This window comes from Pezoporus occidentalis, unplaced genomic scaffold (assembly GCF_034315485.1).
Source record: "Pezoporus occidentalis ecotype Australia unplaced genomic scaffold, CSIRO_AGI_Poc_V1 ctg42, whole genome shotgun sequence".
Lineage (NCBI taxonomy): Eukaryota > Metazoa > Chordata > Aves > Psittaciformes > Psittacidae > Pezoporus > Pezoporus occidentalis.
The window spans coordinates 2,308,581-2,335,760 of record NW_026915747.1 but is presented as its reverse complement, the minus strand read 5'-3'; the positions used below and the strand labels follow the sequence as shown (position 1 = coordinate 2,335,760).

General features: G+C 42.1%; 1 long non-coding RNA gene across 1 annotated transcript; it reads right to left on the bottom strand.

The window, feature by feature from the left end:
• Window positions 1-11,602: 11,602 nt before the first annotated feature.
• LOC134171706 (uncharacterized) lies at window positions 11,603-13,318 on the bottom strand. Its single transcript, XR_009967705.1, has 2 exons — window positions 12,538-13,318; window positions 11,603-12,349 (listed from the first exon to the last, which is right to left on the bottom strand). It is a non-coding gene; the product is annotated as an uncharacterized LOC134171706 (long non-coding RNA).
• Window positions 13,319-27,180: the final 13,862 nt, after the last annotated feature.

Sequence of the window (27,180 nt, the reverse complement as noted above, 5' to 3'; positions counted from 1 at the left end):
CTAAACAGAGCAAGTAGGAGACTCATCAGGAATAGTGTGATGTGCTTTTTAGGAGGACATTTTAAACCAAATAAAGGCATGTAGTTCAGATCTCTGATACTGATTAAATGTATTGGGGTTACTCAGCAATGTCTTCTTATTGGCCCTAATTCAGCAAAGCACTACACAAGGCTAATTAGGAATACAAGCATGGAAACAGGATTTAAGCTTTAGGACAACCATATGGGTGCTTATAGCATCTTACTAAATAAGGGCTTGGAGCCTTAGTTAACAACTTTATTCATGTAGAGCTTTACATGTAGTTTGCTAGAGATGTTATCCCATCAATCTCATGATTTTTTTCCTTTTGTGTTTTTATATGCCACTTGGCAAAGTTTCCATTTCCCCCTATATGGAGGGAGGAATTTGAGGGAAGAAGCCAGTCATGCTGTATTTGGTTGATTTCTATGCTTACATTTGACACATAGACTATTTCTTTGTTTATATAATTCATTTACAACTCATAGAGCTTGGTATCCCAGTAAAATTAAGTGTTGTGAATGCCTGCACGCTTTTCTGAGAGTTTTGGAACAAGATTTGAGGGCTGGAAATGAGAGGAGCAGTGTTGTACAGCAAAAGACTGCTGAGAAAAAAATACTCTGCATTAAAATGGCACTGTACAGTCATTTATTGTTTCTAAAGAACTTCCAGATAAAATGTGCAAACAGGGAGATGGTTTTCCTAACCGACAACTCTGCAAACACAATGTGTGTGAGTCAAGCAAGAGTTATATAAGTAATTAAAACAAATTAATTTAATCAAAGACATTAGGCACTCCTTACCCATGTAGCTGGATTATCTTTTCAGTTTCACCTTTATCCTCTCCTCTCCTGGTGTATTGGTTACACCCACATCTATTTCTATCTGAAAATAAACAGTTCTTTTGGGAAAGGAAATGTATCTTTGCATGTGCAGACACATTATCTGTCTTGGTTTAGAGATCAGACGCAACTCTAATGCAAATAAAAGCATCAGTAGAAAAAGACAAATATAAACAAAGTACACAGGCAACATGCTACTTGTGTACGTTATTAAAGGCAACCGATTTGAATCTTCTCAGTCACTCATTCAGTAGACATATACTTTCCCAGGACTTGCGGTCAGTCATAGTTTCTCTCCATGCAAAAAATGCAGCTTTTAGGATGACATAAATTTACGACTCGAACCGGTGAGTAAAGATATTTTAATCAGCCTAGTAATCAGCTTCTGAAATCAGACACCTTCGAAACTGGGTGAGGTTTATAAGGAGCATTGGGAAACTTCATATTGCTTCAGAACTTTGAGGATTAATTTTATTGCAATGAAAGCCAGAGGGTTTACAAGTGAACATTAAAACCAGACGATGTTTAATATAAAGAATAAATCTTGCAGACGCTGTACCTAATTTCTACTTTGGGATTATTATTTAATGACATGATGGAATGAAAGACTTTGCTTTCATTTGCATGATATTCTCTCTTGGAATGGATGCTCAAGGCAAAATCCTGGCTTGCAATGCAAGGTTTGCCAACTAGGGAAAAGAACACAGGCAGCCTCTTCCTTTTCCTCATGCACCTGTACAGGTCTGGGGTAGGATGGTGCCACGTGTACTGGGAGACCTGAGGAGTGGAGGGATGGCCCACAGTACCAAAGTGAAATTAAAGATGTGGTTTACTGCACTGGTTTGCAGAAAAGGCCCCCTCCCTCCACATATGCCTGTGGGAGTCTGCCTAAGGCCATGTCTACACCACACAGTAGAGTGCCATGATGTAAACCTTGAGCTGAGAGACCTCAACTAAACACACACCGGGCCAAGCCAGGTTTTGTGGGCCTAGAGACACTACAGGTACAATAGTTTGTGCTGTATCCAGGGCATTAACTATTGTCAGAAGCCCTTCTCCAAAGAAATGATTAACAGCTTGTATCTTCCATCAGAAACAAATGTCCATGCTAAATCTAGAACTGGAAGCAGGGGGCTGAGGAACACAAAGCAAGGATGCTTAATGTGGCTGCGTGCAAACTTTCAAATTGGAAAGAGAAGAGCCAGTGGCTCTTCAGATTTTCCTTGTGGCTATGCCACTTCCAGACCCAAGCCTGCCTTCGTGCAGCAAGCTTATAAGTCTCTGCATAATGTTCCCAAGAAACTTCTCACCCTAGATAAAAAATGGGTGCCAACATGACCCCACGTACAAAAATTTTAGGTAACTGAAATGGATGCTGATGAACCTTGCTTTGTAAATCCCTGATTCTCTTGATAAGCCAGAATAGGAACCTCAGCATTTCACCTTATTTAATTCTTGTTTTCTTTTTTATTCTTTTTCTTGAATGTAAAGATATGACAAGATTTAAAGTAAATAAAAAAAAAATAGAGGTAATTTCAATTATCAGTTTAATGGCATTAGTAATAATGAACTAACATTGGATTAATATGAAAACTAATCCTTAAAAAGAAAGAAGAAATATTATAAGAAAAAGAATATAGGAAAATAAAACCAAAATTATTTAGTAGGAAAAGGACACCTTGACCATTACTGTAAGTACTTACTTCAGTAAACATTAAAGTCTAGATTCATTAAGAAAAAAAATAGGTCTGTCTGTGAAAAACAAACATAATTATTTGACAGAAAGAGCAGCATGAACTTCTCTTTTATTGACTTATTTTTTTCTGCAACAGTTTGCACCCTTTGATAAACACAAACTTTAACCCTAAAGTGATCACGATTACTCAAATGACTGTTGTGTCTGACATAACACAACTCCTGCTCCTTCATATCAGAAGAGCTCCAATTCATAAAACTTTCCTGGCAAGGCCTGAAAAATTGTAAAAAGAGTAACTAAGTAAAAGATGAGGCTTTTCTGTATAATAAAGCCTACAAAGCCACCAGGAATATTCTGTCAAAGTACATAATCAGTAAAAAAGCATGAATAACAGGACATGCTTACTCACCTCAGCATCTGTAAGGAGTGAGAGAAGATAATATATTTGCCAACTGAACTTGTAACAGAAAAGCCAGTGAAAAGCCTCACTTGGTTGTTAGGGCAAAGCCACTATAAGACCAGTCATACCTCTCATTTGCAAAAGAATTCTGCAAGGAGAAAATAGTTCCCCAGGTATGTAATCTGTATTTACTTCTTTCCATGTTTGTGGAAAATACAGGGAAGACAGAAAGAAACCGAAAGGAGCGTGAGGTCTTCCAGCTGCTATGAGCCAAGCTGCTAATAAATACTGAAATATGGCCCAAATCATCTTATTCAAGAGAAACGCAAAGAAAATCATTACACTCCCCCTTACAAAGCATATACTTATGGATATTTGTATGTTTCATTTGAAATGAATGCACCTTTTCCAAATTTTATTGAATTGTATCATTTGCAACTATCATCCTGCTTCACAGAATTACCATGTATCACAAATGAAGAACTACCTTCTTTATCTGTTCTTAATTTCTTCATCACAAAATGTCATGCCTGTTCTTGTAATCAAATTTATGAAAACAAAAAAAAAAGAAGAAGAAAGAGGGCAAAGACCATTAGAAAGTAGTCTGAGTTCTTCCTCTTCCTTTTCTTGCTTTTGATTGGGAGGAGAGGAAATCATTCATTTCACAGAAAGAAATCATTTTATGTTAATATGGTTGTACAAGTGTACAATTGGAATGAGCAAAAAGATAATCCAGCCCTGTAAATCAGGCTAAGAAGCTTATTTATTAACTCTATTTGGTTTTCCAAGTTCAAAGCTTCCTCAGCACTCAAGGCACTCAAGAAAAATGGGCTTGTGTGTGAGAAGAAAACTGAAAATTAGTCTAAAAATGATGTCTGAGCAACAACAAAATATCCAAATGGGAAGTCTGAACTTCTGGTGTGTTTACCCAGATTTTATTTGACAATTTCTCTACTAGTTGTAACAAAATACTAAAGACAGAAAACTGATGTAGCATGTGACTGCATTCCTGGAGTGGCTCAGAGAGTAGACGAGTACTAACCACAAGTATTGTTGTTGGCAGTAGTGAAGGATCTCTAACTAATATAACTCAAGAACTCATAGCTGAAAATTGAGCCATACTACTCCTTGTGAAAAAAAATATTTTTCCCTTTTATAATTTCTTTTTTTTTTCTTTTTTAATCATTGTAAACATCACAAGGGACCAAACAAGAGTTATAGACTGGAAGATTATTGCTCTCAATACCCTATCTCAGCATAAGAGATAGTGTAACTGGTGCCGTGGCTTTGGCTGGGATGGAATTTACTTTCTTCCTAGTAGCTAGTACAGTGCTGTGCTTTGGCTTTAGTCTGATAACACTGATAATGCTGATAACACACCACTGTTTACTTTTTGTTCAGTAGCACTTACCCTGATCCAGGACTTTCGGTCTCATACTCTGCCAGTGAGGAGGGGCACAGTAAGTCTTGAGGAAGCAGAGACAGGACACCTGACCCAAACTAGCCAAAGGGGTATTTCATATCACAGCACATCATTCCCAGTATATAAACTGGTGGGAGCTACCCAGAAGGGACCAATCGCTGCTTGGGTCAGGCTGGGTATCAATCAGAGGGTGCTGAGAAATTGTATTGTGCTTCACTTGTCTTTTCTAGACTCTCATTTCTCTTCTTTCTTTTTCTTTCTTTTTTTTTTATTTTTCTCTATTATTATTATCATAATTGTTATTGTTGATTTTCTATTATAACTATATTTTATTTTATTTTAGTCATTAAACTTTTCCTATCTCAACTCACAGGTTTTGCATTCTTTTGATTCTTCTCCCCATCCTGCCCAGAGGATGGGTGGAGAGGGGCCGAGAGAGTGGATGTGTGGGTCTTAGTTACCATCTGGGGTTAAACCACAACACTGCGGAGTGATGTTTCCCTGATTATTGATATACCACCACACATACACAATGTTTATACTTCCCATATGCATTACTAAGTCCACATTATAATAATACTGTGATGCACTTTCTCTAGAGATACAAAAGCGAGAAGTGTGGGAAAATATATCTTGTCTGGGAGCAGTGAAAGCAATGGATGGAAATACAGCCAGGGTCTATGACTTACTTCATGGATGTCCTTTCTGAACACATAACATTCTTACAGAAACAGGAAAAATGGAATACAGCAGAAAAGTCTCTGCACTCAGAATCATAGAATCATAGAATATTAGGGTTGGAAAGGACCTTAAGATCATGAAGTTCAAACCCCAACTTCCTGATTTCAGCTACCAGTTTATCTTTAGGATCTGCAAACCAAATAACATCACCAAAGATCAGGCTCATGAAATGATACTCATGTATGGCCCATGGAAATATACTTGATACTGTTTGTGGTGGGTGTGAAATGAAATAGTTTACGAGTTTCTTCTCCTTCTACCCCACGCTGTTTACTCTATTGCTACCCTGCTATGTCATGTGTATTATACAATAGATAGAAAAAGTAATTAGGAAATGAAGAAACAGGAACAAAGAGCATGTCTACACATGCTATGTCGGCTGACATTATGAAGTGTTCTCCACTGTAACCAAAACAGTGTAATCTTATTAACTTCTTTGGCTTCTAGAAATTTGAAAACAAGTCTGTAAGAGCTCCATAATCATTTTCATGCATGTAAATTACAGCTGTTAGCTGGATATTTTTACCTGTCTCCAATATCATAAACTTTCAAAGCCAAACTGTTGGTATCTCCCTCCACTACAAATTATGTCAGAAAACCACAAGTAGAGTTTTACAACTTTCATTTGCTGGTATGAAAATTAAATATGATAAGCAAATCTGTGAGCTTTTGCTGCACTAATTCATGTCAACTCTGCCCATATTCATATTTCTTATTATCTGATGGAACTGCTTGTTTCATTCAAAGTCTCTTGAAGGTCTGAAGCCAAAGTTTAAAATGTCAGTGCAAACATTTACCCTGACTATGGGTAAGAATCTAGTTCTCCATGCAACTTTCCCTTCTATTTCAAAAAGCTTTTAAACTTTTAACTTGTTTATACTTTCTGTTTATCATTAAAAAAAAACACCCAATAAATCAGGTTGCATACAATTAAGCCGCAGAAAGGAACTTTCACTGAAGCTTAAGGGGTAGCAACTTTCATTGAAGGTTAAGGGGCAACAGTGGTGTTTGTCAATACTTTAAAAACATTTAAATAGTTGCCCAAACATCAACACATGGACAACCTGACTTATAAAATCTCTCATTTTTCATCTTATTAAAAATTACCACAGAGACTCTCTTTCCTCAGAATGTAATTGCCTAACACCTGTTTTTGACAGATCATGTTGATTGTACAAATATCTTTATTCATATGTAGCAGGGAAAAAAAATGGAGATAAATACAATGTTGGACAGAGCCTTGGGTGACATGGTCTAGTGTGAGACGTCTCTGCCCACGGCAGGGGGGTTGGAACTTGATGATCTTAAGATCCTTTCCAACCCCAACCATTCTATGATTATTTATATACAGGCTTCTATGCATATACCTTTAGGTGTGTACATAGTAGCATATATTAGCCTGAGTCTTTGAAACCAGATTTGAGCTAGACACAGGTTGACACCTCCTGTCAGGAAAATTACCATGGCAAAGCAAGTGCCCCAGAATGACAGAAGCTATATGGAGCAGAGGAAATACTTATTTGGAAATCATGATGTGGAAATGGACTTGAAGCACTCGTAGATGAATACATCTTCTAAAGACCTGCAAAGTTCTGTCTTTATTTAAATGCAAGCAATCTTCAGATTATTGAGGGGACAGCGGGAGATGTGTTCTGCCATCTGCAGTATTAAGTGCCTGCCCCTTCACCTCTGGCTGATTTGTCACCTGTCCCCTGCTCACCCACAGTCTGCTGGTGGAGTTGTTACATGAGCACTTTCTACACTACTGCGGTCCAGACTGGGTTTGAAAATGTCTTATTTGGCGTAAGAACAATGGTACTTGCATTGATCACATACCACTGTAGCAAACTCTCTTTAGCACGGGCTACTGACATATGAGAAACAGCATGCCTGGAGAGACTGTTTCTGGGACAGCCTCAGCTAGAAACCTCAGTGTTTCAAGATGCCTGTGCTTCTCAGGCTTCCTGCACTGGTTACTGTAACTAATTCCTGTTGTTTAATATTAAACCATCTGCCATAATAACCACTTCTCAAAGCTCTTTATTCCTCTGGTTTATACAACATTCTGCAATGGTGAGTATCATCAGGGGAACTTTTTGAGACTTCTTGCTCACTAAATCCTGGCTATAAAGGACTATAATCCAGCTCATGAAGCTGTTGCTGAATGGGAGGCCAGTAACCTTCCTAAGAAAGAGAGGACTGAATGTGGTTGCCATCACAAAAACAGCAAGATTTTGGAATGCCTGTTCATGCTCTCACATTTGTTTGAATCCATCGTTAGGCACTTAATTATACAAGACAGAATCTGATAGCCTGTCCATACTGAAGACAAGTACCAGCAAACCTGCAGAGCTTTCCATTTATGCCAATTTCCATTTACTCCAATTTCCACTTACTCCAATTTCCACTTTGGAAATTACTTTCATTTATAACAACTTCGCAATTTGTCAGACTATGCAGTAAAGAACACTGTTGGTAAATCTATGCAACAATGTTTCAGCCAGGATAGCCATGTTGCTTAATGCTGTGACTTTTAATATGCCTAATTTCCTTAGTTATGCTGACAGAAATTTAGCATATAGACTAGGCTTTGCTTTCATTTCTTTCTTCTTTTGTTTTGCTTCATTTAGCTCAAATTACCTCTTAATTTACCCAAACCAAACTAAAATAAGCCTTATGTACTCAAAAAAAAAAAAAAAAAGTATTTCTACCGGTTTAATTAACCTTCTAAAAGAAACATTCAATTAAACAAGAACATCTCTGTGTAAAGTACACAGCAGAACACATAAAAATAATTGCAATACGGATAACTTTGTAAAATGTGCCTTGAAAGTGATACAGAAGAACCGCTGTAATGTTCAGCTTTGAAGAAACATGGAGACTGAATTTTTATAGGAGGCTGTATGTTCTCATTATAAGTTAAGCACATTAAAGAAATCTAAAAATTGTAGCAGTGCAGTGAGTCAGGTCTGGAGAGATGCTGACATTAGATATCAGGACTGCAGGCCATATAGCCAGTGTGCTGCTCACAGAAAGGATAAGGGGAACAGGACGTGCTAGAGGGAAGGGCTGATGCTTGACAAACAGAATATTCTTCTTTTTGCATATATATCAGCAGTACTTTTTTGAACTAGTTTTTGCTGTGTTTACAAAGATTTACCCTGTAGGCTCCTAGTACACATACCATTATCTATTTTAACTACTTGTCTCCACTCCCACTGTTACTCTCCTCAGTACGGGACTTGCTGCTATAATTACTGTACAACTGTCTGTGTCACAGGCTGTTTCTGTAAGTTTGCATAGCATTTAGTCAAAATGGGGCTTTGATACTTCTTGGGGTCATTAATATAATACAAACAAAGAACATAATTATATATTTATGTGACGACTTTTCCTTGTAATGTTTGATAAATTTTATTTTATTTTTTAATGAGATCTTTGGGCCTCAGTTTATAGCTTTATTAACATCACGCCAGCATCTTTCTGGAGGGTAAGAGCCTTTTGACCTCTTGTGAAAGGCAACTGGGAAGAAAATAGTATTTTGCCCAGAAGTCTCTGACTGACTGTAGAGCAGCAGAGTATGTGAAGAAGTGGTTGGCTATAAGTATTGATAGAATTAGAGAAAAATTATGTATCTCAAGGTTTTTTTTCCCACACTATAGATTATTACATCATGGGAAAACAAAGCTCTGCAGTATGGTAGAGCTTTCTAATAATAACCAGTTTGTTCCTGTTTCTTGTTCTTCAAGAATGGTTGTTCAGACCTCTATCACAGACTGTTCCTTTTACATCAGTGAAAACAAGTCTTTTCAGGAGCTTCAGAGATTTGGGAAGTTTCTGTGAAAATTTGGGATTATAATTATATAGTAAAATTGCCTACCTTTTTAATTAACAAAACCTATTAAAACCAAATATGTCTACTTTTGCCCTGCAAAATTACTTCTGTGGTTATTTCTTTACTCTCCAAGTTCACTGAGATCTTTCCATGAGTTAATGACTTACTTTTGCTATTACAGCAACTGAATTGCATGCCCTTCAACCACCTTGAGGTATACAAATAGCTATTAACGTGTGTTAGTCATTAGCAACACACCGTTTTAGGCCTTATGTGCTGCACTGAAATAGATATACGGGGAAATTATGAGCTTTAAATTCTTCTACCTTATGCCATTCTACAGAAACTAGAGATGACTTGCCATGCCTCAGTTACCATCTATATTTGGTAACTCATGGTTTTCGTGAGTTAATGAAAAAAAAAAAAAGAAAGCTAGCTTGTATTTCTAAACTTACAAAGTCTGTGCTGTGTTCCCACAATATCAGGTGTATACGCAGCATGTGAAATACCTGCACCATTATTTATGACCTTCAGAAATGCTGATATAACAATGTATATTCAGTGTTGAATACAAAACCACTCAACTTCTGTTGGACTCCATTGACCAGAGAACTACGAACTTCATGACTGTGTACACTCTTGATAAGGACAAAATTATAATACTTATACTAATATAAGATTGTGATACAGAGCGCAAGACATGCCTGTGAAAATCTTACAAATAGGGCTTCTGCCAGTGCACGGCTGCCAAAACTGCAGGGTCTGTAGGGTACATATGCTTTGCTAATCCCTGTCTTTCCCTTCCTGTATTTCTCTGTTCCCTGTCCTGGATTTAAGAGGTACTGGGGCATACAGGTACAGGGTATCACAACTCAGTACCTGAACATTAAATACCTGTTTTTAAGTACACTGTGGGTTCCTAGACTGGTTCTCAGACCTTATAGAAAATGCAGGGAAGGGGGTTTAAATTAACACAATATCCTAGCTTCTCCTCGGAAGTTTAGAAGCACCTTTTCAATAGCCATAGCACATTTTGCCAGTTTGCAGGGTCTTTGCTGAGCTTTTATTGTCAGAAAAATAGAACTCTGTGATTAATACAGTTCTTTCGTCCCTTTTAGAGTTGGAGTACCTTATTCTACAATATATGCAGATTATCAATGCCTCTCGTATTAACCTGCAGTACCACAACAGACAAGTAAATGAAAAAAAAAAAAAACCATCAGGAAATGCTATAGACATTCACAAAACAATTACACATAGAGGTCCTGTTATCCCTGGTCCAGGAGATGAGGAGGTGGGTTTATACCATGGTGCACATCTGAATGAAATACTTGCTATGCAATTTGTTGTTGCTGTTCTTCAAAACCACTTTCCCCGCTTACTTAGTTTATATACAGCTTTCAAATTGTTATTTTTTAGTTTAGGGATGAAGAATTCAAAGAAATCTCTCCACCCATTCAATCTAACCCCCTGCTTTTGCAAGCCATTTCATATGATTTGTCATAAATTGAGGTTAGCAGATGCCAGCTTCATGAAGTTTAACCATGGCAAGTGCAAGGTCCTACACCTGGGTCAGAGCAATCCCAGGCACAGCTACAGGTTGGGCAGAGAAGAGATTCAGAGCAGCCCTGTGGAGAAGGACTTAGGGGTGCTGTTTCATGACAAAATGAACATGAGCCAGCTTCAGTGTGTGCTCACAGCACAGAAAGCCAACCGTATCCTGGGCTGCATCAAAAGGAGCGTGACCAGCAGGTCGAAGGAGGTGATCCTGCCCCTCTGCTCTGCTCTCGTGAGACCTCAATTGGAGTATTGTGTGCAGTTCTGGTGTCCTCAACATAAAAGGGACATGGAACTGTTGGAACAAGTCCAGAGGAGGGCCACAAGGATGATCAGGGGACTGGAGCACCTCCCGTATGAAGACAGGCTGAGGAAGTTGGGGTTGTTCAGCCTGGAGAAGAGCTTCAGTATCTGAAGGGGCCTATAAAGATGCTGTGGAGGGAATATTTGTTAGGGACTGTAGTGATAGGGCAACGGATAAAGGGTTGCAACTTAAGCAGTGGAAGTTCAGGTTAGACATAAGGAAGAAGGTCTTTACTGTATGGTTGGTGAGGCACTGGAATGGGTTACCCAAAGAAGTGGTAAATGCTCCATCCCTGGTGGTGTTCAAGGCCAGGTTGGACAGAGCCTTGGGTGGCACGGTTTAGTGTGTGGTGTCCCTGCCCATGGCAGGGGGGTTGGAACTAGATGATCTTAAGGTCCTTTCCAACCCTAACTATTCTATGATTCTATGATTGTAGACGCAGACGCGTTTCCCCCAGTTTGAGGAGCAGCCCAAGTAGCCTTGGTCAGCGTTGGTGCAGGCTGTGCCCAATGGCAGCAGCCAGGCAGGGGCCCTGCAGCCGCCGAGGGGTCAGTGTTACCACACACACCTTTGGTCCCTCGCCTGTGCCCAGCCCTGCCCAAAGCTGCAGGGAGCCCAAAAGAGCTGCTCTGCCAGGCCAGGGAGCCCATGAGAGGACAGATGGGGGACCCCAGCACCCAGCGCCAGCACCCCCTGACCACTCCAGCCCTGGAAACCTGGAGCAAGTGGAAACCACTTGTCTGCCAGCGCTGCGTGTGCTCACAGCAAATACAAAGAGAGACTGGATCAGGAAAGCATAGAGAAATGTATTTTCAGAACAACAAGCAACCCGACAAAACAAACAACACAACAAATCACAACTCTTCTACTTAAAACTACAACTATTCTATGTAAAACTACAACACTTCTACTGAAAACTACAACTATTCTATGAAAAAACAAAAATCTTCTGTGAAAAACAACAATCTTCTGCGAAAACAACAACTCTTCTCTCAAAATCTTCCAACACCGCAAAACCTCCACCTGGGTCATCCCTGGAAACAAGCAGCACCAGGTCATTTCAGTGAGGCTCCTGATGGGTCACTGTGTTTGCCACAGCCCTGGGACACGCTGGGGAAAGCGGGATTCTGCCGCGGGGCTCAGTCCTGGCTGGGGCTGGGAGCCGGGCTCCGTGTGATCAGACTTGGCTTACGTGACCCCAAGGCAGCACAGGGCAGCGCGGTGGTGGCACTCGTGCTGCCAGGATGAGACCACCGGCACCGTGTCCCTGCAGAGGGGCTGTCGCACACAGCCCCAGCCCCAGCACGGCAGCAGCAGAACCAACCTCACTGCTGGCAGTGGATGGGGGGCACGTGCTGCCTTACCACTCCTCAGTCCACCTCCATTTCCTCCATCTCCTCCAACTGCTCATCGACCTCCATTGCCTCACCCACCTCCATCTCCACCTTAACTTCCATGTCTTCCTGCTGCTGCAGCCCCCCTTGGGTCCTGCTGGCAGCCTCCTCCTCCAGCTCTCACATGTGTTGGAACAGCCTAAGGCAAAAGGCAAGCAGAAGAGTGCACTGGTGCTGCCCTGGGCAGCGGAGCAGAGCTGTGGGATGAGGGTCTGGGCACCCGGCCCCCTCTCGCTGCCCAGACAGAGCCGTGGGCACTGGGGCCCCGGGCAAGACCCCAGCAGGAGCTGGCAGGAGGCCGGGAGCTCCTTGTCCAGCAGCACCCACCAGCTCTGACGGGCCGGCACTTGCAGCTGGAGGAGCCTGCGCCTGCTGCACTTAAGCACCTTGCGGGGTGGTAAGGGCTTGAGGACCTGTGCAGCAGAGAGGACAGGGGTGAGCGACCGTGCTCCCTGCCTGCGGGAGCCAGGCACAGACCTGGCCTTGAGCCTGCCTCGGCACCCACGGGCTCCATAATCTGCGGATGCAGGTCTCGGTCTCCTCGCTCCCGCAAGGGCTGGGCTGGGCTGCCAGCAGGACAAGGGTGGTCTTCCTAGGGGGCTGCATGGGGGGTACCAGGATAGGACCGTGGATCAGTGAACAGGAGACTAGGAAGGCAGTAGGCTAGAAGGGCTGAGAGCAGGGCAGAAAGGGTCCTGGAAGGGTCAGAGGGAGGACAGGACAAGAGCAGGGGCAGGTACGAAGGTCTCTCTGTTGTGTGTCTCACTGGTAACGGGCAGTTGCCGGTGGAACATGGGCTGCGACATCACAACTCCATGACAGCAGACTTCCACAACAGCTGTGCAGCAGGGGATGAGGACGAGCCCTGAAGGGGCTGCAGCTTCATGGGGAACATGAGGCAATCCTAACTTTACCTCTTGAGATGACTGAAATACAATCTTGGGCTTAAATAGACAATAAACTGGTTCACTGCTGCACTGGCTGGCCAATTCCACAGGGCCAGGACCATCTCAATGGCCTTTTCACTGTCCCGCAATCACTTTGAGAGCGATCAGAGCAGTACTGACGTGCTGCAGTTGGGATGAAAAGTTATGTGTGAAAGCATTTGACACTGTTCTGCACAACATCCTTGTCTCTAAATTGGAGAGACATCACTTTGATAGATGGACCACCCAGTGGATAAAGAACTGGTTGGATGGCCACATGAAAAGAGTTGTAGTCAATGGCTCAATGTCCAGCTGGAGACCAGTAACAAGTGGTGTCTCTCAGGGATGTGTTGGGACCGATCTTGTTCAACATCTTTGTTGCTGACATGGACAGTGGGATTGAGTTTGCTGACGACACCAAGCTTTGTGGTTCGGTTGATACACTGGAGGGAAGGAATGCCATCCAGAGGGACCTTGACACACTTGTGAGGTGGGCAGATACTAACCTCATGAACTTTAACCATGCCAAGTGCAAGGTCCTACACTTGGGTCGGAGCAATCCCAGGCACAGCTACAGGCTGGGCAGAGAAGAGATTCAGAGCAGCCCTGCAGAGAAGGACTTGGGGGGGTTGGTCAAAGAGAAATTATGGAAAATCTAGGGGAATCTATGAAAACTTGTTCTCCTTTTCCTGTTCTTAATGACCACCTGTTGGAACAAGTCCAGAGGAGGGCCATGAAGATGATCAGAGGGCTGGAGCACCTCCCATATGAAGACAGGCTGAGAAAGTTGGGGCTGTTCAGTCTGGAGAAGAGAAGGCTGTGTGGAGACCTCATAGCAGCCTTCCAGTATCTGAAGGAGGCCGATAAAGATGCTGTGGAGGGAATATTCGTTAGGGACTGTAGTGATAGGACAAGGGGTAAAGGGTTGAAACTTAAAATGGGGGAAGTTCAGGTTAGATATAAGGAAGAAGGTCTTTACTGTGAGGGTGGTGAGGCACTGGAATGGGTTGCCTAAAGAAGTGGTAAATGATCCATCCCTGACTGTGTTCAAGGCCAGGTTGGACAGAGCCTTGGGTGGCACGGTTTAGTGTGTGGTGTCCCTGCCCATGGCAGGGGGGTTGGAACTAGATGATCTTAAGGTCCTTTCCAACCCTAACTATTCTATGATTCTATGATTGCAAAATAAGAGAATTAGAATAATTTAGTTTCCAAGCTTTCTTGGCAGGAAGCCTGATTTTTTTTTCTAACATAAAATAGCATCAAAGTAAAAGAACAATCAATTCATGGTAAGCATTAATGGAGAAATATTTAATCCACTGTTTAAGCATAAAAATAGGACATTTAAAATACTACCTTACAGTGAACCACTGAGACTGATGAAGCTACTATATTTTCAAGAGTACCTTCATAGTCAAGTTATAGCAGAAGGATTTTAGCCATGTCGGTTTGATATTCCCAGTAAGCATATCCTTCATTAAAAGATAACATCTTTTATTATACCAACAGATATTTTTTTTCAAAAACATACAGGTTTTTGGCTCAGAAAGCCCTCAGAAATCATAAAAGGACCCTAGAGTCTAAAAGCTTCTCTGATGTCTTTCACTGTATTGATTGAAATCATTCCTTTCTGTGTGCCATAAAAATTATAAAAATTGCTAATCTAGGTATCACGGTCGATCAACACAGTCTGAACTAAAGCATGGCCCACTAAGCTTAGACAGTACTTAAAGCATGTCTTTGCTTAGGTTATTGCACTTTTCTTCAACTTTCAGAATCAGGATTTGGTAACAAATCTGTCTTGCTGATTTTTTTTTTTTTTAATGTTATTCTTCTTCCTGCCCTATTTCCAGGGAGGTTGTGAATGCTCCCTCCCTGGCAGTGTTCAAGACCAGGTTGGACGAGGCCTTGGGTGATATGATTTAGCGTAAGGTGTCCCTGCCCACGGGGGGTTGGAACTAGATGATCCTTTCCAACCCTAACTATTCTATGATTCTATGATTCTATTAATGCAAGCATCTTTTCTGTCCTTGGCAAGATTATTGATCAAAATTTATAGATGTTCCTCATACTTTTCTAATATGTTTTTTAGGAAGGGCTGACTATTTTTCTTCCCTTTGGGAAGTATATTTTCTCATAGCAACCTATGGTGAAGAGTAGCATAAAAAATCAAGGGTAAACATCCTCTTTCTCTTGCCCTTCTGAGTTCAGTCACTGAGCTGAGCAGGTCTATCATCTATAGCTACCATTGCTTCCAACCAGTTTACAATGTTTATTACTTTATAGGAGGCCCAACAGGCCAGTTCTCCCATTTTATGTCTGAATGCTTTCACAGTAGTTCAGTGGTATTTCCTAAACTAGACACTCCAAAGCTAACTTTTGGTTAACCTAAGCTAATGAAAGATTTGAAGCAATCTTAAAAAGCTGCATGTTCTATTTGAAAGGATTTAGCTAGCTCAGAACCATCTTTTATTTTCATACAATCACTGAAAACATGAATGAATGAATGAATGAATGAATGAATGAATGAATGAATGAATGAATGAATGAATGAATAAATGGCTTTAAGTGTTCTTCAATAGCACACCATTGCCTCAGGTGGTCACTAAAAACAGGAAAAGGAGAACAAGTTTTCATAGATTTTCCAGTCTGAAGACGCTGCAGGCAGTGAGAAACGAGATAAGAAGTATTGCTTAGCTGAAGACAAGGGAAATGAAAGACTATGTCCAGAAAGGCATCATGAGGTTATGCAAATGGACATTTCAGAATAGTACTGTGCAAAACTCAGAGATGTTTTTCATCCTATGAGCACATAAGTGTACATAAGTACATGTAACTACATAGCACCTTGCTTCCCCTGATGAGGTGCCAGAATCACCTGCATTCTTATGCCTACCACATTAAGCATGGCTACAGAGAATCACAAGTACTCTGACTATAAATATAATGGGATATTATCAGAACTAGAAGTTGTTCCTATTCCTTTTTTAATGAACACAATTGAGGCTCAATAACAATGTTTTTGTAAGTGCTGATACATGTCAAAATGCATTAGTTTTAGTACCGTTGCTAATCATTTTCCTATCCAATAAAATTATAAATTTATGATGCATTTACTAGATCTAGCAAATAAACCAAATTATAATGGAACAAATAGTCCCGTCCCTGTCCCCCGTGCCATCTAGAAAACTGGTATATAAGTAATTATATCTGAGAAAGGCACTTCAAGTCTTGAACAGAATGCTATTCAATGAAAGTATATGATAAAGCTTCTATATGGTGAAATACAAGTCACTGAAAGGTACAAAATACATATACAAAAAAAGAAGAGTGCAAGGGCTACAGGAATCTTAATGACGTGAGAGTCTATGCAGAACTAGGAGTCAGCAGCATAGTGTCGCGGTTTAAACCCAGTCAGGTAATTCGTTCGCTCACTTCCCCCCCTTTTCTTGCCCTCCCCCTGCTCTCGGAGGGACGGAGAGGAGAATCGAAAAGAATGCAACTCCCACGGGTTGAGATAAGAACAGTTTAGTAACTAAGGTATAACACAAATCACTACTGCTACCACCAGTGATAATAATGATAAAGGAAATAACAAGGGAAGAGAATACATCATCTCACCACCAGCCGACCGATAACTTGCCCCCCCCAGCCCGACCAAGCTCCGACCGATACCTCCTCCAACCCTCCGGTCTCCCAGCCCTTCCGGCTAACTCCCAGTTCCATCCTGGGCATGACGTGCTGTGGTATGGAATACCTCTTTGGTCAGTTTGGGTCAGGTGTCCTGTCTCTGCTTCCTCCTGGCTTCCCCTCCTCCCTGGCAGAGCATGAGGCTCACAAAGTCCTTGGCCAAACCAAAACATCATTGTTATCAGCTCTGTTCCCGAGCTGAAAGTCAAAACATTGCACTGCACCAGCTACCAAGAAGGGGAAAAATGACTGCTACTGCTGAACCCATGACATTATCCACCCCTTATTCCATACCATTCACGTCATGCTCAGATCCCACATTTTCAATATACCATCACTCTTATTTCAGTGCACTCTTATCTTAGTGCATGGACCAGTCCCTATAAAGCTGCTGAGTCCATCTGGTCCATGATGTCAGGCTCCATCTCTTGTAACAGTCTTCCAGAGCAGGAGAGGCTGTGTGCAGTGTTCACACTCGTGAATAACGTGGGCAATAGTGTCCATTGCTAAGTCCACCCCTCGATCATGAGTCATCTCTGTGTTGCATCTCTGCTCTGATGGCCTGAAGTGCCATGGGCCCACCAGGCTTAAAATAATTCACTGTCCCCTTCAGCAGTTTCTGCAGCTTGTTGCTGGGGACTCCATACAGCTGCCTTCCATCTCCGATGCTTCCAAAGCACTGGAGGGGCCCAGTGGACTAGATACTTGCCCATACTGTCACACACACCCTGACACTCCTGGCTGTCCAGCCTTGGGGAAAACCTCTTGGTCCCCCTGTATTGTCGTCTAACCCCAGACAAGACCCAAACCTGACACTGCTTAACTTTTGAGATCAGACAAAATGGTTGTGGGTAGAACACAGCCTGTGTGTGTGCCAACATGCTGATCCCCATCACAATCAGCAGGCAGGTCCCAAGGATACCCAAAGGCCATTCAAAACCTCCAGAACTCTCAGTTGATGCTGCTGTACTTGTCACTGGGGCTGGTGTAGCCGCTGTGCTTGCCGGCTCTCCCACCACCAGCTCCTCTTTTCCTGAGTCCAGCTCTTCCCCCTCTGCCTTGCTGGGAAATGCTGCATGCTCTCCTGCATCCTCCTGGGGCTCGGCGGGCGGCTTCCGGGAAACGCTCTCGGCCGTCGCGGGGCTCGGCTCGGCCGCGGGGCTCGGCTCCTCCGCCGCCTTCTCCCGCTGCTCGGCAGCCCCTTCCTTCCGCTCCTCGACCGCCCCGACCTCCTCCACCGGCAGCCGTCCCCTCGCGGCCTCCGGCCCCGCTCCCACCGCCTCTTGGTCCCCGGGGCCGCTCTCCCGGGCCGCTTCGGCTGCCGCCGGCTCCCGGGGCCGCCCCCCCTCGGCTCCCCGCGGCCTCACGAAGATGGAGAGTAGGGTGAGGGCCAGGACGGTGAGGAGCAGCCGGACGGCCAGGTACAAGTCCACGGCCACGTCCGTCCCGCCCTGCTGCTGGAGCCCACCCATATTACAAGCCATTGCCATAAAGCACAGTGAGACAAGAACCTTAGCCCAGGCCCCACACTTGATAAACACCAACACAGCCAATACCGGCTCTAAGTAAGTTACAACATTCTGAAACTCTGAGATCAACAAGAACAACTCTGAGAGCCAATAAATCGTCATTGTGACGAGTGACTATTAATCTGGTCAGATCTGTCGTTATCTCAACCCTTCGTGCCCCACGTTGGGCGCCAAAAAGAACTGTCGTGGTTTAAACCCAGTCAGGTAATTCGTTCGCTCACTTCCCCCCCTTTTCTTGCCCTCCCCCTGCTCTCGGAGGGACGGAGAGGAGAATCGAAAAGAATGCAACTCCCACGGGTTGAGATAAGAACAGTTTAGTAACTAAGGTATAACACAAATCACTACTGCTACCACCAATGATAATAATGATAAAGGAAATAACAAGGGAAGAGAATACATCATCTCACCACCAGCCGACCGATAACTCGCCCCCCCCAGCCCGACCAAGCTCCGACCGATACCTCCTCCAACCCTCCGGTCTCCCAGCCCTTCCGGCTAACTCCCAGTTCCATCCTGGGCATGACGTGCTGTGGTATGGAATACCTCTTTGGTCAGTTTGGGTCAGGTGTCCTGTCTCTGCTTCCTCCTGGCTTCCCCTCCTCCCTGGCAGAGCATGAGGCTCACAAAGTCCTTGGCCAAACCAAAACATCATTGTTATCAGCTCTGTTCCCGAGCTGAAAGTCAAAACATTGCACTGCACCAGCTACCAAGAAGGGGAAAAATGACTGCTACTGCTGAACCCAGGACACATAGTCATAGAAGAAACTATCCCTCACTCTGTTTAGAAATGAGACTGAAAAAGCAACTGCAATTGCCTTTGAAAACTGCATGCAAATAATCATTTATATTTGAGACAGGAATTATATAAGACACCAGGGAGCTGTAGGCTTCTTTTTTTTAATACATATTCAAGAATGCAACATTCATATTAGAGCTAGCCACCAGAATTATTAAGAGATTTTGTGTCTATCCTAAAGTAGGAAATTCAGACTGCCAGTTACATAGTTTGACCAAACTAAGCTTGAGATAGGAAGACTACTGATCTCTTGAAATGCAAGTGAAATAAATGTTAAGGACTGAAAAAAACCACAAACCAATCAAAACAGAACCAAAACAAAACCACCCTACACTTCCAACAATGTGGTCAACATTTCTGCATAATGACTATATAAAAAAGGAAAAAAATAAAAAAGTTTACAGTGGTATAATGTAACTGAGGCTGGAAATCAGGCAAATAATAGAATATGATTAACTTAGAATTATGGAATCATAGAAGAGTTAGGGTTGGAAAGGACCTTAAGATCATCTGGTTCCAACCCCTCTGCCATGGGCAAGGACACCTCACACTAAACCATGTCACCCACGACCCTGTCCAACCTGGCCTTGAACACTGCCAGGGATGGAGCATTTACCACTTCTTTGGGCAACCCATTCCAATGCCTCACCACCCTCACAGTAAAGACCTTCTTATGTCTAACCTGAACTTCCCCTGTCTAAGTTTCAACCCCTTGCCCTACCACTGGAGTTTCTAATGAAGAGTCCCTTCACAGCATCTTTATAGGCCCCCTTCAGATACTGGAAGGCTGCTTAAGAGGTCTCCATGCAGCCTTCTCTTCTCCAGGCTGAATAGCCCCAACTTTCTCAGCCTATCTTCATACGGGAGGTTCTTCAGTCCCCTGATCATCTTCATGGCCCTCCTCTGGACTTCTTCTAACAGTTCCATGCCCCTTTTATTCTGTGGACACCTGAAGCGCACACAATACTCCAAGTGAGGTCTCACAAGGGCAGAGTAGAGGGGCAGGATCACCTCCTTTGACCTGCTGGTCACGCTCCTTTTGATGCAGCCCAGGATATGGTCGGCTTTCTGGGCTGTGAGTGCACACTGAAGCCGGTTCATGTTCAGTTTCTCTTTGACCAACACCCCCAAGTCCTTCTCTGCAGGGTTGCTCTGGATATCTTCTCTGCCCAACCTGTAGCTGTGCCTGGGATTGCTCTGACCCAGGTGCACGACCTTGCACTTGGCATGGCTAAACATCATCAGGTTGGCATCAACCCACCTCACAGGTGTGTGAAGGTCCCTCTGGATGCCAATCCTTCCCTCCAGCGTATCATCCAAACCACACAGCTTGGTGTCATCGGCAGACTTGCTGAGGGCGCACTCAATTCCACTGCTCATGTCAGCGACAAAGGTGTTGAAGCAGACTTGTCCCAACACTGATCCCTGAGGGACACCACTCGTTACTGGTCTTTAGCTGGACAGTGAGTCATTGACCACAATTCTTTTCATGTGGCCATCCAGCCAGTTCTTTATCCACCAAGTGGTCCATCTATCAAAGTGATGTCTCTCCAGTTTAGTGTCAAGGATGTCGTGGGGTACAGTATTGAATGCTTTGCACAATTCCAGGTACATGACATCAACTGCTCTACCCCTGTCCATCAGTTCCATAGCCCTATCATAGAAGTCCAACAAGCTGGTCAGGCAGGATTTCTCCTTAGTGAAGCCATGCTGGCTGTCACCAAGCACCTTGTTGTATTTCATGAGCCACAGCATGTCTTCCAGGAGAATCTGCTCCAAGATTTTGCCAGGCACAGAGGTGAGACTGACTGGTCTGTAATTCCCCAGGTCACCCATTTTCCCCTTCTTGAAAATGGGGGTTATATTTCCCTTTTTCCAGTCATTGAGAACTTCACCTGACTGCCATGATTTTTCAAATATGATGGACAGTGGCTTAGCAACTTAATTCTCCAGCTCCTTTGGGACCCGCGGATGGATTTCATCAGGACCCATGGACTTGTGTACATTCAGGTTCTGAAAATGGTTTTGAACCAGTACCTCTCCTACAGTGGGCGCAAGGTCTTCATTCTCACAGTCCATGTGTCTGCCTTCCAAGACTTGGGTGGTGTGGTCAGAGCTTTTGCCAATGAAGACCGAATTACCGAAGTCATTAAGAACTTCAGCCTTTTCCAAATCCAGGGTAGCCAGTTCTCTTGACAGCTTCCAGAGGGGGCCCACGCTCTCCCTAGTCTTTTATTTGCATGTACCTATAGAATCCCTTCCTGTTATCTTTCACATCCCTAGCCAAGTTTAATTCTAACTGAGCCTTAGTTTTCTTAACCTGGTCCCAAGCTTCCCAGACAACATCCCTGTATTCCTCCCAGGCCGCCTGTCCTTGCTTCCACCTTTTATAAGGCTCTTTTTTCCTTTGAATTTTCCTCAGCAGCTCCTTATCCATTCAAGGAAGTCTCCTGGCCCTCCTGCTGCACTTCCTTCTGGTTGGGATGCAACACTCCTGAGCTCATAGCAGGTGATCCTTGAATATCAACCAACAGTCTCAGGTCCGCCTGCCCTCTAGGGCTATATCTAATGGAACCAATCAGGTGAGATTACAAAAATATATTATCTTAATTAGAAATGAATGCTTCGACAGAGTCTTTAAATTAAATTGGAGAAGGGGAAATTTTGGATCCTGCTTGGAAAAAAAAACAACTAAACAAGCAAACAAATAAACAACACAGCAAACCCATAAAACTGTCCAAACCGAAAATAAACCGCGTGCCTGCTTGTCTATGCAGAGTCGTAGAATCATAGAATAGTTAGGGTTGGAAAGGACCTTAAGATTATCTAGTTCCAACCCACCTGCCATTGGCAGGGACACCACCCAAGACTCTGTCCAACCTGGCCTTGAACACTGCCAGGGATGGAGCATTTACCACTTCTTTGGGCAACCCATTCCAATGCCTCACCACCCTCACAGTAAAGACCTTCTTCCTTATATCTAATCTGAAGTTACCCTGTTTAAGTTTCAACCCTTTACCCGTTGTCCTATCACTACAGTCCCCAATGAAGAGTCCCTCCCCAGCATCCCTATATGTAATCTGCATTCACATTTGCATCTACCTCCTCAACTAGGTTCTCATTCATATTTCTCACTCTGGATATAATCACTTTCCCATTTTGGAAAACGAACAGGAAATATAACTTAGATATAAAAGGTATTTGGTTGTCTGATACGTTCTGCTGGCTACATTCCTGTTAGTGCAGGCCAATATGCAGCTGGCCACCTTCTTTGCAATAAGGACACACTGCTTAATCAAGTTCAGCTGCTTGTCTACCTTGCCACCAGCTAGATGATCAGAGAACTTCTGAGTGAATTCAAATGATAAAGAAAGTGTAAAGGGAGTAGCACCAAGGATGATCTACACTGAAATTCTCTGGCTTGCTTGATGTCTTCAGGCAAACTTCAAGCAACTTTAACTTGTGTATTTCTCTTACCACAAACCAAGTACTTCAATTTTGTTTGTTCTAGTTCTTCAAAGTATTTTGGTATTGGTTGGTAGTTGTAAAATAAATTAACCCTGCTCTGCGCACTGATCATCCTCCATTTATTTCAATGTTTATTTTTGCTTCTACTTTCTTGCCACATGTTCCTGAAACATTTGACTGGGAAAACCATGAGAATATCTGTGTTGATAGTATCAGGAAGAGGAAGCTATTCCCTTTTTTATATATGAACTACAAGGTCTGCACATTTCTAGAAAGATGTGGAAAAATAAAATTAGCATCTGAAAAGCGCCAGACAATATTATTTGCAGTCTCCTTGCTTCGGTTTGCTTTTCAGTGTCTTATAATTCTGAAAAAGGATAGAATGGTAGTGAATAGAACAGGTCTATGGAGGTAGTGACATTACATTCTCCAAAAAGAGTCAACCCAGCCAAATTTAGTTCAGGGGAATCATCTCTTGTAGAAAAGGAAGTATATTTTCCTATCATATTCAGAATTATTAGTTCTGGGACTGAAAGTTTTGTCTGTATGAGTTTCTGGACACAGTCACTTGAAACAGCTTTTTTTTTTGATTCAGCAAAAGCCTAAAAGTTCTGAAAAGGAATAACAAAATATTTGGAGTCTCTTTTGGTCTAATTTTCAGTGAATTAAAATGGATAAATGACTGAATAAACATTTTATTTCTAATTGTTTTTAAGAGCATTTTAAGTGCATCTGAAAACAAATAATTGTTTCAAATTAGTGAAAACTACTTGTTTCCCAAAAAATAACTTTGAAATCTCATTAGTTTTAGTCAACAAGCATGTGCTTCTTTGGGTGAAAAAAAAAAAAAGTAAAATTGTCAAAACCAATTACTAAACTACACATTTGGCACAAAAACTATCAGTCTCTGAGCTGCCAAAAAAGCAAGAAAATTGTTCCAGGTATCCATCTGGTAAATAAAGATGTTGGGCATCAAGACTGAGGACTGACTGGATTAAAATACATTCTTTCTCTTCCCTTGATGTGTTCACAATAGAAAAGAAGTATCATGTGCTATTTGTTCTTAAAATATAGAAAGAATGCAAGGTAATAAAAGTTTTCTGTCAGTGTAGTCATTCAATCACATTTATATGGGACTATGAAATTATAGCAATATAAGCTTTGATAAATGTGAATTGTGACAGGATGAGGGTGTGGATGGCTTTCTTCCTTGTCATTTATACGTGACTGAATATCGCTGTGGTTTTGGAAGAAATATTCACTATGTGGAAAACATCTCCATGGCATCTGAAAGGAAAGTCTATCAGAAAATTCCACCCACTTCCATGTTTTTTCATAAGCAAGAGTGATGGGTCTCAATGTTTACAAAATTATTTTTTCATGTATTTGAAAAAGCCATGTGTGAGCAATATTTTGCTGCAGCTAGGACATATTTAGGGCAAAGTTCATAAGTAGACCAAGTGTTCTACTTCATTACATCAACAAGTACAGACGAAAAATTTTGACAAAGTTTCAGGCACAATTCATACTTCAAACTCAGAAAAACAACCACGCCAACGGAGGCGAGGGCAAGGGCCAGGACGGTGAAGAGCAGCCGGACGGCCAGGTACAGGTCCACGGCCACGTCCGTCCCGCCCTGCTGCTGGAGCCCACCCGTATTACAAGTCATTGCCATAAAGTACAGTGAGACAAGAACCTCAGCCCAAGCCCCACACTTGATAAACACTAACACAGCAAATACCAGCTCTAAGTAATGTACTACATTCTGAAACTGTGAGATCAAGAGGAACAACTCCGAGAGCCAATAAATCAGCATTGTGACGAGTGACTATTAATCTGGTCAGATCTGTCGTTATCTCAACCCTTCTTGCCCCACGTTGGGTGCCAAAAAGAACTGTGGTGGTTTAAACACAGTCAGGCAACTCATTCATTCACTCCCTGCTTCTTTACCTCCTCCTGCTTCCAGAGGGACAGAGAGGAGAATTGAAAAGAATGCAACTCCCACAGGTTGAGATAAGAACAGTTTAGTACCTAAGGTATAACACAAATCACTGCTGCTACCATCAATAATAACAATGATAAAGGAAATAACAAGGGAAGGGAATACAACACCTCACCACCAGCCGACCAATAGCTCACCCCCCCAGCCCGACCAAGCACTGACCGATACCTCTTCCAACCCCGCTGTCCCAGCCCTTCTGGGTAACTCCCAGTTCCATCCTGGGCATGACGTGCTGTGGTATGGAATACCTCTTTGGTCAGTTTGGGTCAGGTGTCCTGTCTCTGCTTCCTCCTGGCTTCCCCTCCTCCCTGGCAGAGCGTGAGGCTCACAAAGTCCTTAGCCAAACCAAAACATCATTGTTATCAGCTCTGTTCCCAGGCCGAAATTCAAAACACAGCACTGCACCGGCTACCAAGAAGGAGAAACATGACTGCTACTGCTGAACCCAGGACACCTGGGCAACAGGGTCCAGATATTCCCCAAAACAAACAAAAACTTTCAAATTCTCTTGAAGAAGGTCTGCAAGCATGGCCCAAAATATTCACTAAATCCAGTTCCTTAATATCATGGTGGGAAGCGAAGCTGAGGCAATGCTCTATGTGTCCTACACGATTTATCTCAGAAAGCATGACATCCTTCCTTAAGTGGGCATTTTCTTTTCAATGTAAGGGAACTCACAGCTTCTGCTTCTAGCAAACAAAATAATCTCTAGAAATTATCCACAAAGAAAATGTCTTCCATCTATAACAATTAGTCTTACATCAATAAAATAATTGGAACTACACTGATCTGCAACAGTTAGAGGTTTTGCGACTAATGTTTGATAAAAAGTAGTGCATATATGTGCGTAAATCTCTTACTTACAAAGTGCATGCTTTCATATGTTGCATTCAAACAGCCAAAGAAATTTTTTTTAATTGCTTCTATTTTAATCAGGCTGTCTCACTGAGGGTTACTGAGAGACAGGTTTCTTTCTACAGGAGAAAGCCTAGCAGTAACATTTCCACTGATTTCACTGAATGTAGAAACTAAAATATGGCTAATTTAATTAGCTTCTTTTTTTTTTTTTTTAAATCTTGTTCATTCTATTATAGCAGTTATTGAGAATATGGATATTGAGACTACAATATTTATTTTTCTTGACATGAAAGAATATAAGGTTTGCATCTTTTACCTAACTTTTTTGTACATTTTTTTTTATGGTTTGTTTTAAATTGTATACAAAATGACCTGAACAAAGACTGACATGAAATTCACTTGACTGTGAAGGAGTTATGCAGTTACTGAGTTCAGAGCCCTATCATACAGCAGTGTGTTCAGCAGCTAGATTTTCACTGTGGGACAAAGAAGCACTTCTCACATCCTGGGTCAAAGTCAGCTTTCTCTTGACCTCACAGTGAGACAAGACGTTGGGATCCACCTTTCTTCCTACTGTTAGTAATGTGCCAGTCTCTAGGGGAAGAGACCTGCTTATAGGAGCCAGAGGGATTAGATTGTCTCTACTTCCAGTAATGGGAGGTCCAGAACACTTGATTTCTCATGGGAAAACACGTCCCACAATTTAGACATGATCAATGTGTCTACCACAAGTTACAATGCATCTCCAAGACTTACAACTAAAATCCCACACTAGAATTCATCAAGAAAAGGCAAGGACTGCTAATCATTTACACTGTGATTTGAAAATAAAATCAGTGAGTAGCAAATGAAAATGTTTTGCATCTTTCTGCTTTGCAGGTTGGTCTGTGTAGGGAAGAGTAAAGAAAGAATTAAGCAAACTTTATCCTTTTATTAGCATCATTCAGTGTAGCACATAAATAGTGTTTTCTAGCATGATACAGCAAAAGTTCAAGGCTATGCAGAATATCTTCCTTCTCTCTCCTGGTATAACAGATGCTGTAAACTGTCATCCAAGTCTTATCAAATCAGTTATTTGATCTTTCTTTGATCGGTTATCATTAGATAGAATTTGGCTTTATTTTTGTAATTTTTGTGATGAAATAATGGAAACCTGTAGACAATTAAATATATCATTATTTCCAAGAGACTATAAATAGAAAATCCTTTAGAATTCATTTTCTTCTGTGAAATCTCACTGGTTTTGGAAAAATACCTTTGTTATTTCAAAAGAATAAATGTATTTGCAGCTCATGACATTGTCATGATCAAATAAAATTGTTTAAATGTAAGTATAGAAGATAATTTTCATCATGAAGACACTTGCAATTTTCCTGAAGAGCTAGCATCTTGACATTTTGTACAACAATAAGGACAAATGGAGAAAGAACAGAATGAGCAAGTCCTGTTCAAGTTCCAAAGGCACAGAGAAACAGAAAATGTAGATCAACTTATTGTCATTTTATATACATAGCTGTCATGCTATGTCTCCACACTTCAAAGCAATAAATCAGCAAAATGTATTATGTCAGAACTTGAAAGCTGTAATAAATTGTAGTTGATACACTAGACCCTTAAGGCAATACCACAATCTGCACTTTCTAGCAGAGATATTTACTCTGCAATAAAGCAGAAATAGCAAAAGCTCACAAGGCCTCGTGATCC